The sequence below is a fragment of the Pelophylax lessonae genome (genome assembly GCF_965119305.1).
Source record: "Pelophylax lessonae genome assembly, chromosome: 2".
Classification (NCBI taxonomy): Eukaryota; Metazoa; Chordata; class Amphibia; order Anura; family Ranidae; genus Pelophylax; species Pelophylax lessonae.
The window spans coordinates 428,342,514-428,358,033 of NC_138769.1; the positions used below are offsets into that span (position 1 = coordinate 428,342,514).

At 42.6% G+C, this 15,520-nt stretch overlaps 1 pseudogene across 1 annotated transcript in view; it reads right to left on the minus strand.

The window, feature by feature from the left end:
- Positions 1-12,951: 12,951 nt before the first annotated feature.
- LOC309546698 (large ribosomal subunit protein uL6-like) overlaps positions 12,952-15,520 on the minus strand; it is a 154,955-nt pseudogene continuing 152,386 nt past the window's right edge. Inside the window, exon 4 of the transcript in view lies at positions 12,952-13,534. The product of the transcript in view is annotated as a large ribosomal subunit protein uL6-like (transcript). The remainder of the gene's footprint in view (positions 13,535-15,520) is intronic.

Consider the following 15,520-nt stretch of genomic DNA (forward strand, 5'->3'; position numbering starts at 1 on the left):
AAATAAACCTTTTATTGACCTTCCATTGGCCCCGGTCCTTTCTTCCACCACTTGCGCTTGCGCCACCAAAGTTACCATATTTATTACAGACATTTATATAGCGCTGCCAATTTATGCAAAGCTTTTCTTTGGTACATTCACATCAGTTCCTGCCCTTATGCAATCTAGGATCCCTACTTCACATGTGTACATAAACTAGGGTCATTTACCAGTATGACTTGTGAGTATTGGAGGAAACCTACACAGGCCCAAGGAGAACATGCTAACTCCATGTAGGTAGGGTACTGGTTGAGTTTCAAACCAAGGGACCTAGTAATGCAAGGCAGGAGTGTCAACTACTTAGCCACTGAGCTGTCCTTTGTTTTTCATAGTAATCCTGATAGGTCATATTATTATTTTGAGCAGCGCTTTTTTTTCTCAGAGAATAGGTGCAGGAACGCTCCCTTTTTGAGTCACTCCTTGCCTCTGCCCCACTCCTGAGCACTTTCCCTTGGTTCCACCCCCTACCCACCTCCCAGTATAGGCCCTTTTAGAGAGTACAGAACCAAGCATTATTTTATGGTGCTAAATAATTTTAATGGACTTTGTTAATAAAAACAAGAAAATCAATAAAATAGATCCTCTGCAGCCAGCAACAATATATCCTGCCCACCAAAAATTTATCCCCCTAGCAATAATAGATACCACCAATCAACACTAGATCCACCCTAGCAATAAAAGATATCCCTGAGAAACACTAGACCAAGCTCAGTAACAATAGATCTACCACACATTATACCCCCCCCCCAGCAACACTGGACTGCTTGTTACAAAATACCACCCCAGCCAAAATATATCCACCCCTGTAACCAGATAGACTATGAGCAACAAGAATATTATTATTATTATACAGGATTTATATAGCGCCAACAGTTTGCGCAGCGCTTAACAAAATGAGGGCAGACATTACAGTTACACTACAATTTGGAACAAAAGGAATCAGAGGGCCCTGCTCGTTAGAGCTTACAATCTAAAAGGGAGGGTCAATTGATACAAAAGGCAATAGCTGTGGGGGATGCGCTGATGGAGCAAGAGAAACAGCGTTATTAGTTAGTAGCCGGGTAGGCTTCTTTAAAGAGAAGGGTTTTCAGGGATCGTCTAAAGATGGATAGATTAGGGGACAGTCGGACAGATTGGGGTAGAGAGTTCCAAAGAATGGGAGAAGCTGTGGAGAAATCCTGGAGGCGAGCATGGGAAGAGGTGACAAGGGAGCTAGAGAGCAGGAGGTCTTGGGAGGACCGAAGAGAGCAGCTAGGTTGATATTTTGAGATCAGGTTAGTGATGTAGCTGGGGGCAGAGTTGTGCATGGCTTTGTAAACTGTTGTTAGCACTTTGAATTTTATTCGTTGGGTGAGTGGAAGCCAATGAAGGGATTGGCAGAGAGGGTTGGAGGACACTGAACGGTTGGTAAGGTGGATAAGTCTTGCAGCTGCATTCATTATGGATTGAAGGGGGGATAATCTATGTAAGGGTAATCCAATGAGGAGGGAGTTGCAATAGTCGAGGCGAGAGATAACCAGGGCGTGAATTAAGAGCTTGGTGGTGTCATTGGTTAAAAAGGGCCGTATTCTAGCGATGTTGCGGAGGTTAAGGCGGCATGATTTGGACAGGGATTGGATGTGAGCCTGAAAGGACAGTGCAGAGTCCAGGGTTACCCCTAGCACCCTGGCATGTGTGGAAGGACTAATAGTTATTCCATTGATCTTGACAGAGAATTCTGGGGAAGGGGCACGTAGAGGAGGAAATATTATGAGCTCGGTTTTAGATAGATTTAGTTTGAGGAAGTGGTGAGACATCCAGGCTGATATGTCTGTTAGTAGATCAGTGATGCGGGAGGAGACTGATGGGGTGAGCTGAGGGGTAGAGAGGTAGATTTGGGTGTCTTCAGCATAGAAATGGTAGTGGAAGCCATGGGAGGCTATTAGCTGACCCAGGGAGGAGGTATAGATTGAGAATAGTAGTGGTCCAAGGACAGAACCTTGGGGGACCCCAACAGTAAGAGGAGTTGCAGAGGAGTAAGTGGAATTGTAAGTGACACTGAAGGTGCGGTGAGATAGGTAAGATTCGAACCAGTGGAGAGCACAGTCACGGAGACCGAGCAAACTGAGTTTTTTGAGAAGGAGGGGGTGGTCAACAGTATCAAAGGCAGCCGAGAGGTCCAAGAGTAAGAGTATCGAGTAGTGACCATTGGTTTTTGCTGTTAGTAAGTCATTTGTAAGTTTTAGGAGAGAAGTTTCTGTGGAGTGTTGCCGGCGAAATCCAGACTGAAGGGGATCAAGGAGGTTATTCTCAATGAGGTGCTTGCTCAGGCGGTTGTAGACTAAACGTTCAAGGAGCTTGGAAGCAAAAGGGAGTAAGGAGATGGGTCTTAAGTTATTAAGATTGGAGGGGTCTAGCGAGGCTTTCTTTGGTATGGGAGTTACTAGCGCATGTTTTAGAGAGCTGGGGAAGATCCCAGTGGAGAGGGAGAGGTTGAAGATATGAGTTAAAGAGTGTAGGATAGAGTCAGAGGGTGACCGTAGTATTTGAGAAGGAACAGGGTCCAGGGGGCAGGAAGTGAGGTGGGCATTAGAAAAAATTTTAGTAACTTCCTCTACAGTCTCTACTCTCTTCACGAATTGTATCGATCTTATTTTTGAAGTGATTGGCAATCTCTTGGGCAGTGAGTAAGTTAGTGGGTGGAGGCAATGGAGGACGAAGTAGAGCGTTGAAGGTAGAAAAGAGTTGACGGGGACTGTGTGAGAGGGTGTTAATGAGAGTGATAAAGTAGGTCTGTTTGGCAGTGTGGAGGCAGGAACTGTATTTTTGGAGGGCAGATTTATATTGACTGAAATCTTGCTGTGACTTAGTCTTACGCCACAGACGCTCAAGAGCACGACTACGTTTTTTGAGGCTTCTGGTATTGTCTGTCAGAATAGATCTCCCAGCAGCCAGCATCAATAGACCCTCCATCAGCCAGCAACAATAGAACTCTCCCTCAACAATTGACCCCCCCAGCAACAACAGACCTCCCCAGCAACAGTAGACCTCAACACAAAAATAGATTCCAGCTATCATCAATAGACCCTCCAGCATACCCCAACACCCCTTGCCATTACATACCTTTAGTGCTGGAATTTCCCCCACGTTCCCACTGAAAAAAAAGCCCTGCTTTGGAGGTGTCTGTTAAGTAGCACAGACTGCATAGGAAGTATGTCTGCTGTAAAAGGTTGCAGATCTACTGTATAAGTAGGTGCTTCCCCCTTCCCTTCTTGTCTGATGTGTGGGCCTCCATAAAAGAAAATACAGTACTATCTATCTACCAAAACTATAGTACTACACTACCCCTTTCATCCATTTTCTATATTATTGCATTTTTTATTTCAGAAAGCCTCTTCATCTCAGAAAGTTGGGAGACACGTAATACTTGGATGCCATTACAGACACAAGTTACACAAAGCCCTGCTTGTAGTGAGCAGGAGGTAAGACAGATCTAAATGATCTGACCCATTCATTCTCTGTTTGGCTGTTGTACAATACGGATCAAAAGAATAAGGTACTGTAAATAAAATTTTCCTTTTGTAGCATACAATTTTGGATTTTCTATGAAGAATCATATGCACTTCCTATACAAACCAACGAGACTTACAACTTAAGGTAAAATCACACACAAAAGCTATATTGTTCCTGGAATATTCACTTTTACATTTTAAAGCCCTTTCTGCAGCTTTATGCCTTCAGAAGCACTTTCTTCCAGTGTACACATTGCACATACAAACAATAGCTAATGTCTTTAAATAGAGCTCATTATAATCACAATGCCCCAAATCAAGGTGTATGAACTGCAAGCATGTTAGAACGCTTGTAAAACAACAGTTCTATTATTCCTTCAGTGAAACAAAAGTGCAGGTATCTGGACAAGCAGGAAATGAAAATTCTCAGTAATTGAAGTCCTGTCTTGGTGATAAGCCAAAATGCATTCCTGGAAATTAAATTCTAAAGCGTACAGATTTAAATATAGGTCAAATATATCCACAAATAGATGCCAATTACATATACAGTGTAAGGACGAAACCATAGAGTTTAGACAAACTATTTAGAAACATAGAAAAAAGACTAAGTGGTTTATTGAGTCTGGACATTTTTTTTGTTTTTATAACACGTTTTGTATTTTCTTTTTTTTTTTACTTTTCAATAATTTTTATTGAATATTTTCCATACAACAATTAACAGACAAACAAAAAACAATAAAGGTGAGTATACCATGGTACAGGGTATTTCTTATAGAACAACAACAAATGCCAAAGGTGTAAAATCAGAACCAGAAGCAAGTAAAACAACATTAGAGTAATCAACAGGATGGAACAAAATAATTACTTTGAGTCCACGTTGACCAGTCTTTGTGGAATTTTGGGCCTCCAAGGATAGAGAATGCGTATGCCTTTTCTAGAGAATATTGAACATTAATCTGTCTAATAACATCCAAGTGCGATGGAGCAATAGATTGTTTCTTGTATTTTCTTTTTTTTAATTAACTTTTTAGTATAGATCTATGTTTTTCCCAGGCATGTTTGAAACCACTTACTGCTGACTGACTCACTACCTCTTCTGGAAGTCAATTCTAAAAATCAACTACCCTTTCAGTAAAATAATATTTTATAAGATTGGTTTATAAGATTGGTTTATAAGATTGGTTTATAAGATTGGTTTATAAGATTGGTTTTGAACTTTCCAGTTTGTTTGAGTAATGTCCCCATGTTCTTGATCTTGGTTTAATATTGAAAATGTTGCCTTCTTGTACCTTATTCACCCCCTTGATGTATTTAAAGGTTTCAATCATATCTCCCCTTTCCCTTCTTTCCTTCAGACTGTACACATTAAGTTCCTGAAGTCTCTCCTGATATGTTTTATTCCTCGGACCTTTCACCATTTTTGTTGCCCGTCTGTGGGCTTGTTCTATCTTAGGCCTCCAGAACTGGACACAATGGGCTCCATTCACAGAACCAGATTGCGTGCAGTATTTAGGTGTTTTCTCAAATACCGCGTGCGATCCAGAAAGTGTCAATTTACTACTGCTTTATGCGATGTATACTGCATAAAGCAAAAGCGCTAGGTAAATACCGCATAAAACAGGAGTGAAAGTCAATTTACAAAAATAAATTACATGTGGTGAATCAGTAGTGGTCCCGGTATGCGATTTTTAAGAAACTGGCAGGTGCGGGCATCCTTAAAAACCAGTTAACAACCTGGATGTTAAGGAGCAAGCGGCCGCCGCGTCCTTAACAACTGATGAGTCATCAGCTGTCAGTGGGGTTCCCGCTGAAAGTAGAAAAACCAATTGATGGCAATTAAAAAAACGCTGGAAAAAAACAGAATGGGACCCCCCCCCCCCCAATCCATACCAGGCCCTTAGGGTCTTGCATGGATTGTAAAGGGAACTTCTCTGCCAAAAATTAAAAAAAATTACGTAGAGTCCCCCCAAAAATCCATACCAGACCCTTTATCCGAGCATGCAGCTTGGCAGGTCAGAAAAGAGAGGGGATGAGAGAGTGCCCCCCCCCCCGAACCATATCAAGCCACATGCCCTCAACATGGGGAGGTGCTTTGAGGCAGGGGGGTTCTGCCCCCCAAATCATCTTGTCCCCATGTTTAGATCTTTTCACACTACACATTTTTGTTTTGTGAATGAGTAGGGGTACTATGTACCCCTACTCATTCACATGGGGGGCGGGATATGATATTTCGATAGGCCCCCTGCCCACAGACTCCCACAACCACCGGCCAGGTTTGGGGGAAGAGGCCTTTGTCCCCATCAACATGGGGACAAGATGCTTTTGGGGGCAGAGCCCCCACCCCAATGCACCCTCTCCATGTTGAAGGCATGTGGCCTGGTATGGTTCAGGAGGGGGGAGGTGCTCATCCACTCCCTTTCCCGACCTGCCAGGCTGCATGCTCGGATAAGGGTCTGGTATAGATTTTGGGGGGGACCCCACGCCATTTTTTTAAAAAAAACGTTGTCTTGGGGGTTCCCTTCAAAATCTGTGCCATTTTTTCCTGATTTTTTGATTGCTGGCAATTGTTTTTTTTTAGCTTCAGTTGTCAGTGAGAAACCCCGCAGACAGTTGATGACTGATCAGTTGTTAAGGACGCTCCAGCCGCCCGATCCTTAACAACCATGACAGTTACTGGTTGTTAAACGTGCCTGCTGCTCAACAGCTAGTTATTGACAGCCTGTGGTAAGGGCGCCGGCTACTGTCAGTGGTAAATTTCTGCAGGCTTTCACTACTAAAAAACTGCATGACTTCATAAAAAACTCATGCAGCATTTTAGTAGCGTTTTTTTCATGAATTCTAAAAAACGTTTTGAAAAATGAGAAACGGTATCTTACCGCATACTAGTGCCCTATATAGTACCAATACTCCACTTTTTCTTTTCATTTTGAATAAAATGAGGGGTAATGCTGCTGTTAATTTTTTCTTCAGCCATCTGTGTTCATTACAGAGATTCCCCTTCATCTACTGTCCTGTAGACTGAAAGTAAAATAAAAAGATATCTTTCCATATAAATGGGAAATCCCCTCTTAGACAGTCAGCATGGGAACAAGTATCCAGATTGGAAGATTTCCCATCTATTTCTGTTCTGTTCTCAGAATGTTGTATTTCCTCTCACTTTGATTCCCCATGACATAAGTAATCAGGAAAAATAGAGAAAGCAAATCATCCTATCGAGTACACAGACAGCAATACAAATATGACAGTGGTTATATCCATCTACCGCACTATCCAAATTCCCCCAAAAAGTTTTAGTTATACTTTTTCTGCTATTTTTATGGTAAATTAGGCCAGATATTGAACACCTCAGTGACTCACCATGGCTAAACTATAATTTTTCGGTAATGGTTATCTTTAAGGGCCTGTTCTCACCGGAACGTGGTCTGTATTCCTGTGCGATTTCAGTGTGATTCATTTGAAGGGGCTGAAATTGCACTGGCTAGTACCAAAAGTAGTGCACGCACTACTTTTCAAAAATTCACTGCACCAGATCGAATGATACTGCTGTACCATGCAATCCGGCGTAGGCAAACACTCTGTCATACCGGGTGTTGTTAGGATTATATTGACACCTGCAGCAGATTGTACAGCCAGTGCATTTTGATTGCGGTGTAGGAAACACTGGCACATGGCACAGGCACATGTGAACGAACCCATAAGTAACTTGCACATAATCATTGAACTGTTGTGAAGGGTTTTGTTTATTATTGGAAAAAAAAAACAGCAATACTTTAGGAACTTTACATAAGTTCCTCATGCCAAATTTATAAAAAACAAAAAACAGTGTGGGGTTCCCCCCAGATACATATCAGGCCCTTTGAGTCTGTTATGGATCTTGCAGGGGAACCCCATGCCAAAATGTAAAAAAAAAACAGCATGCCCCCCCTCCCCCCCAGACCATACCAGACCCTACCAGACCCTTCAGTCTGGTATGGATTTTAAGGGAAAAACCCCACACCAATTAAAAAAAAAAAAAAAAATGGCGTTGGTTTTTCCCAAAATTCATACCAAACCCTTATTAGGCATGTAGCCTGGCAGGTCAGGAGGGGGAGGGATAACCGCCCCCCCCCCCTCCTGGACCATGCTAGGCAGGGCGGACGCTACCACTAGGCGAACTAGGCGGCTGCTTAGGGTGCGCTGCCACCTAGGGCACAGCCATGGCTGCTGGTCCGCTGATGTTTCCCACAAGAGCAAAGCTACCACCACCATAAGGCATCACAGACAGCTGCCTTAGGGTGACCCTCCTCTCTCTCTTTCACCCCCCCCTTTTTCTCTTTCACCTCCTCTCTCTATTTCATCCCCCCTCTCTCTGTCACCCAGAGCAGGCACTACCTATAGGTAAGGTAGGTGCCGTCCTTGAGCGCACATCAATCGGGGGCGCCGCGCCGGCATCAGGGCCATCTTTAACATGGGGCAGCCGACTAGGGCACTGTCATTGTTGAGGGGCCCAAAACAGCTGCCCCTTGAGCCCCTTGTCATGGGGAGTTCTGGACCAGTGGCAGTGGAAGCAGGGAGAAACGAGAGCCCAGAGCAGGGAGAAGTGCTCCCTGACCACCAAAGAGATGGGGAGCAGCTGGTGCAGAAACCCTGAAGTGGCAGCGCCACCCAGAGGCTGGTTTCCTCTAACCTCCTCTCCACTTCCAGCTCTGACTTTGGCTTAGAGGACAGGCTAATCGGGCATTCCGAGGACCAGCGGGAGGCATAAGCAGCCAGGGACTGCTATCAGGGACAGTCTGTGGTCTATAACATAAAAAGGATCCGCTGGAAGGAGCAGAGCACCCTCATCCTCACCACCCAGAAGGGCCTCTCCCTCATCCCCAATCCCCTCTCTCTCAACTCCAATCCCCCCTCACTCTCTCATCCTCAATTCCCTCTCTCTCATCTCCTATTCCCCTCTCTCTTATCCCATATCCCCCCCCCCCCACAGAGTGCCAATGCCATTAAGGAACACTATAGGATAAGAAATATAAACATTGTGTATTCCTGGCCCTATAGTGAAGGAATGCATGCCACAGTGCCCTCTCTGCTATGATAAAGGGTTAAAACGTACCTTTTAATCCCTCGTGGCGTTGGTCCCATTCAGCCAACGGTAGCAAGTATTAAAAAGGTGGGGTAAACATGGGTAGGGCAAAAGGGGTAGAGTCAGGGGCAGAGCCAAGAGGGGGGCGTCAAAATTAGGTTTTGCCTAGGGTGTCAAAAATCCTTGCACCAGCCCAGATACTAGGCCACTTGCTCTCAACATAGGGGGGGGGTGCTTTGGGTTCAGCACTCCCAACCCAAAAGCACTTGCCTCTTCCCAACAACCCTGGGCGGTGGTTGTGGGGGTCTATGGGCAGGGGGCTTATCGGAATCTGTTACCCCCCTTTAACAAGGGGGGCCCCAGATCCCTGCCCCCCTATGTAAATGGGTATGGGGTACATTGTATTCCTACCCATTCACCCAAAAAAAAAAAGTATAGTGTTACAAAAAACAAGAGACAGTTTTTGACAAGTCTTTTATTAAAATTGCAAAATGAACCCCATTGTAGCACCAGCGTGTCTTCTCTTCCTTCTCCAGTTCTGCCACCGGTGTCTTCTTCCTCCGGTCTTCTCCCTCGGCTTATATCATCTCCCTCCTCTGATGTCTTCTCGCTATGGTCTTCTCCCTTCTGTGATTTCTTCTCCCTCTGGTGATGTCTTCTCCCTCTGAGGATGTCTTCTGCCACCGCCGACCTGCTAAAAAAAAAACAAAATGGTCCTCTTCTGACGCTGGCCGTTGTGTCAGCTCCGTTGTCTGCCAGTTCTTATATAGTTATGGGGTGTGGCTACACCCCAACAGTGCAAGCCAGCATCAGGGGAGGACCTCTTTTTTATTTTTAGCGGGTTGGTGGCGGCAGAGGACATCGCTGGAGGGAGAAGACATCGCCGGAGGGAGAAGACCGGAAGAAGAAGACATAAGAGGAGGGAGAAGACCAGAAGAAAAAGACATTAGTGGTGGAACCAATGAAAGAAGAAAGAAGACATGTTGAAGCTACGATGGGAGGCATTCTTCATTTTCAATAAAGGACTCTTGTTTTTTGTAACACTACACTTCTTTTTTTTTTTTTTGGTGAATAGGTAGGGTACATGGGTACCTACCCCATACTCATTCACAGGGGGGGGGGCGGGATCTGGTGGCCCCCTTTGTTAAAGGCAACATCAAGATTCACATAAGCCCCCTGCCTGCAGACCTTCACAACTACCACCCCAATCAACATGGGGACAAGGTGCTTTGGGATGAAAGTGCAGAACCCCTTTGTTCTAAGGTAAGTTTCTCATAATGTGCTAGTATGTGATGGATAGTAGCACATTATGACATTGCCTTGCAGGGATTTTTTTTTCCAGCAGCTGCGGGTTTACTACTGCTTTAAGATAATTATTATTATACAGGATTTATATAGCGCCAACAGTTTGCGCAGCGCTTTACAATGTGAGGGAAGACAATACAGTTACAATACAATTCAAAAAAGGAGGAACTAGAGGATGATCCAACTTGGATGTGACTGAGGCTGGCCATACACTATACAATTTTCTTAATCAATTTTCCTTTAGATTTACCAAAACAATATAATATGAGGTCAAACCTAAATACTTTCAATTTGAATGGAATCAGGCTGGCCCTTGCACTTCACAGTTTAAGGTAAATCTAAAGGAAATTGAACAAGAAAATTGTATAGTGTATGGCCAGCCTTACATTCAAATCAGTGGGCTGAAATTGTGCTAAAGTCCAACCAAAGTAGTGCAGGAACCTTTTTCAAAGTCGGACTGACACAAGTAAGACCAGTTAAGACGGCTAGGGAACCATTGATTTTGACATGTCATGCGACTTGTGCTCTCGAAGTCGGCAGTAAATCATAGCATCATCATTAACCTCTTCACGACAAGGGTAAAACAAGCCCTTATGCCTGAACACAGTTTTGCAACTTTAGCATGTGTTAGTAAAACTATACATATCATTGTAACTACTTAGTGTATCCAGGTGTATTATAACTTTTTACAGGCCATATTAAGCTTTCATTTGATGGTAAGAGGTAACAGATCTCACCTAATTTTTTTTTTAGTATCAAAGGAAAACTTGCCCAAAATAGTAAAAAAAATATATATATTTATTAAAATTTAGCTGTGTATGCCTTGCTATTACAATAACCTATTGCCAAAGAACAACCCCCAATTTTCCTGATCCTGATGATTGCAGCAATACCCCATATATGTATATTCTTTGTTGTTTGTACCCGTAGTATGGCCCAGAATCAATGGAGTAAATTTTGTAATTTTTTTATCTTCCCTAAAACACATTGACACTGATACTAATTCTTTTAAAATGCTTTTTTTTTTTTTTTTTTTTTTTTAAATCCTACCTAAAATAGACTGACCTTTACTTTTAATCTTCACATTTGACCATGACCATTACCCTAATTTTGACCTAGATCAAACCCCGATCTATCTATTTTATCTTTATTTTTTATTTTTTTTGTGCATGTCAAATGTTTGATGTTTGTTGAAAATGTTTTACTGTTTTCTAGTTAATGTATGTGGCTAGAATTTAGAGTACCAATGTAGCACTGTTTAGTTGTGTTTGCCTTGCTAAGGTGGCACTCTCTGTGAGGTAAGGGGTAACTCAGCTGGGCAGGTTTTCCTGTTTTTTTTGGGTAAGTACCCACCTCTGCTGGGGAAAACACATAAAAAAGGAGGGAACCACCTCTCTAGGGTACAACAGTTAGTAAGACAACCAGCGGTTCAGTTCCATCCAAGGTACAAGAAGACTGTTAAGATGTGGTTCAGTATTTTACATTCAACCACTGCCTGTGGGGTTCCAGGGGTGTGGCTTTGTGCTGTGGGCAATGGACTAAAAGGACTTTTTATTCCTATTCCATGTATAACTATCTTTCAGGACAAAAAGGGGCTGTTAGAACCATAACGACCGGAATGATATTGAAGACATTCTTGTTAAACAGTTCATATGCTACTTTTAACAACTTCAGTAGAGAACTTTTATAGTTATATACATTTTGGCCTGGTCTGAAGTTGCTCTAGGACAACCTTAAAGAGGTGCATGCATAATGGCATATAACAAGAACAGGGCATATTAGGGGACAAGACAAGTTAAAGATGATGCATTACAAATATCTAACATGCAGTGAAGCTATTCAGATGAGGCTATATTGATGTTGTTAATGACATTAGTACTATTGTTGAGTGCATAATCAACCAGCTTGTCAGAAAGCCATGCAACCTGGCGTAGGTAACAGAAGGCCCTGGTATTCAAGGAGCTTGTGTGCTTATGCTCCTTCCCTAGCAACCGAAACCCCAATAGTGCATCCAAACCGCGGCATGGGGCATCCTAGGGACCCAGCCTGAAAGCCACAGATGATAGGGTGAGACCTTGAGAGAGAATAAGCACAGGGCATGTATAAAGTGAGATTCCTAGTATTCAAGAGTAATATATCGATCAACGTCTTTAGGAGTGATGTGACAAGTTACTGGGCTGGTGAAGTCTGGTTCAGGCTCAGCAATACTGGCACAGAAATGCTGCACCATACAAAGAGAAGAGTTATGAAATGTAATGAGGAACCAATATCCATAGTGTACAGCATGGAATGAGTAGAGCTCTCACACATATTACAAGGAGTTAATTGCATTATTTTGCATAAGCATTGCTTTTAAGTTGGCGCGCTGCCTTCCTGCCAGCCTTGCATTGAATGGCAGCCTCAGCCCGCTTTTGGAGGCACTAGCAAACCCCCTCTCTGTGTCCCCCACATAGGTGCAGTGAGCCCCGCCCACATACTCATCTATATCCTATGCAGTATGAGTAATTGAAAACAGAACAGAATCTTGATTAACTCACTCATCACAATTACATTTCAGATCTACTTCTTTAATTGTTATATCGTTTTTACAGTAAATGCCAGGCTTTATAAAGGATTCATGTGCAATATGAAATGGTGCTTTTTCCTTTTATAGTGATTGTATGTTCCTATGTATCACAGCCAGCTTTTATTCTGTGTAATGGAACAAACAATAACTTTTATCAGTAAGCACGAAGCCCTTGGTGCTGACCGGTTTATACTTTGTAGATTACTGTTACACTGCTTCTTAGGTGCTTGGTAGGTAAGAAACAGCACCAACCATATCACTGTTGAAGTGTATGCCAAGCCAAAAAAATTTTTAGTTTTGGATAGAGTAGGTAAAAATTAGAACCTCTGCCTGTTTTTTGGTGCAATTTAGTTACAGAAGAAAAATCATCTGGTGTCTAGATAATGTGAAAATCTGCTGGGAATTACCGGAAATATAAATATATATTTTTTTTGTTATAAATGGACTTTATTAGATGTAGTACAGGGCCCAGATTTCTTGAATTGAGTGTTTTACTCTTCAAGCTGCTGGACTATTCCTTTTTCCTAGACATGGATACCATCCAAGAACTTTCAGATATCCTTGTTCTTTACTGTGGTGGCTTGTTGGATCAATGCAGCAGAGTTAGAAACAAGCTCAATTGCCTTTGAGGATCAGCTCATCTTTCTGGTCTTGAAAAAAGGCACAGACAACACCTGGTCTCATGCGTACTCTGCGGATGTATTTTTCCCCCAAGAAGTTTCTGATTCCCACAAGTGACCCAGACTCCTGAATAACTCTGTTAATGGGAAAGTGAACATACACCAATCTCATCTTGTAATGAAAACGCAGTGTGACTCCCTTGATCATGTTTTGCACATGGCTGCAGATTGTGCGCACTGTGGCCAGCTCCTTTCTCTTACCCCACCATTTGTCAACACTGAGCCTCTTCTTCTTTCTGCCCAGTAGACACAGCTCTACATTTATGTGGTTGAGGTTCTTCCTCAGAGTTCCTCTGGGCCCCTTCACAGTTTCTGTGCGGCCCTTCAAGGAAAATTGCAACCTTGTCAGGGATGACAACAGTCTGGTTGCTGAGAATGGTCTTTATTCTCGCTGCTGACGGTTGAAAGGGTGAGCATGTTGCATTTTTAAGACATGTTTATAGATTTATATACTTTATTTATCATAGTTAGGCCCCGTACACACGGGCAGAATGTCGGGAGACATTTGCTGGTTCAAAAAAAAGCGGCCGACATTCTGCCGTGTGAATATCAGACATATACTGGAAAACCAGCATTCAACCGACTCCCAATCAGCTAATAGCAGCAAGCGCTGAATGGAGTGTTCTGGCGGGGGGGCCGTCCCCATGTCAGAGCACAACCGCTCAGCAGGGGAGATCGCTGTACTTTCCTCACACGGTTAGTTGAGCGGCTCCGAATGGAGCTAACAGTTTTTTTTTTCACACAAAAAAAACTAATAGTGCAAGGCTTACAAGACTGCACAGAGTCTTGTCTGAATTAAAGCCCAATTCCAAGCATTAGAACAAGTCTACCCTTGCAGTGCCCCCCCCCCCCCCACACACACACACACACACACTTTGAGGGTTTAACGCTCATTTTGATTAGGATGTACAGTAATAGGCATTATTACTTACAGTACACCCCTGCTCCAGCTGGCTCCTGCACTCTCCTCTTCTCCCCAAACTTCCAGTCTGTGAGCGATCGCTCTGCGTCATCATTCAGGGTTATTAATGTTGAATTGTATGGGAGAGTGACCATGGTCATGAGCTGCTTACAGGGGAAACTGCAGCGGACAGGTCCCACCAAAGGAGAGACCCTAATGGATTGTAGAATTAGGTAAGTATTTCTCCTTATTTCAGCACCGCCTAGGCATAATGAGCATTTACCTTTAGAGTGCGTCAGGAAGGCACTGCAAGTGTACCTTTTTTCTTTTTCCTGGACTTAAATAGTTAGAAGCAATTTGACAATTGAATATCTCTTTGTTTTGGTGTTGTGGCTAGGAAATCTATTACACATAAAAATCAACTAGCTGAAAGAGACTCAGCTGTACACCTGTATAACCTTAATATTATCATAAGATAAGGTTGTATAGGTTTCTATGTTACCTATGAAGGCTATAATATTTATTTGGCCTGACCAAGCAAAGTTTTACTTGGTTGCATGTTTTAGTGGCATCCATTCATTAGTTCTAACCAACAAGCTAGCATTAGTGATGTGTTTTAGCGTCATTCATCCATTGGTCCTAACCAATAACTTAACATTAGTGATAACAAACCCAAACCATACAGACAGCACTGTTCTGTCAAATAATGGACTATAAATAAAGAAAACATCATTTTCTGCACTGGATCACTGCATCATTTATTTTACCTGCAGGAAGCTGTTAATCATTCAGATCATATTTTTACACAAACATACTTGTAAAGGACCCCATACTTTCTTAAAAATATTACATTTAGCTTATATTTGCCTACAATGTAGATTTCTTGGTAAAAGAAACACAATTACTTGTTATATATGGTAACAATTAAATATCTAGCTGGCTGTTGGTCAATCTGTGTTGGAGTTCCATATTTACTACGGTAGGTTTGAAAGGAACCATCTGCAAGGAAGACAAATGAGAATATATCTAGGCTTGGAGACTATATTTCATTTCCATCTATTGAGCAGCCTACATGAAAAGATAATTATTGTGCTCCCCCCACCATCTACAGCGTAGTGAATGCGAGCAGTCAGGATCATGTCTGATGGCTTCTGCTTCTCTGCACTTAAGTTCCCATGGATTCCACTGAGATATGAGTCATAATTGTGAGAAAATGCTTTACATGAAAAAATGTCCTAAATGTAAAAATATTTGCTGCCTCACCTGTCATTTTAGTGAGACCAAATACCAATTTCACCTCTTGACATTTGTGCCCCTGCTGGTAAAATATGTACTGTAATATTGTCTGCCAATCAAATACAAGAAGACATTTGTTTGACTTCCAGTAGTAATGAAATGATACCTCTTCTTCCAAATCCAACTCCTCACCCTGAGGGAATGTATATCACATAATGTCAATAATGTGAATGAGCTTGTTGG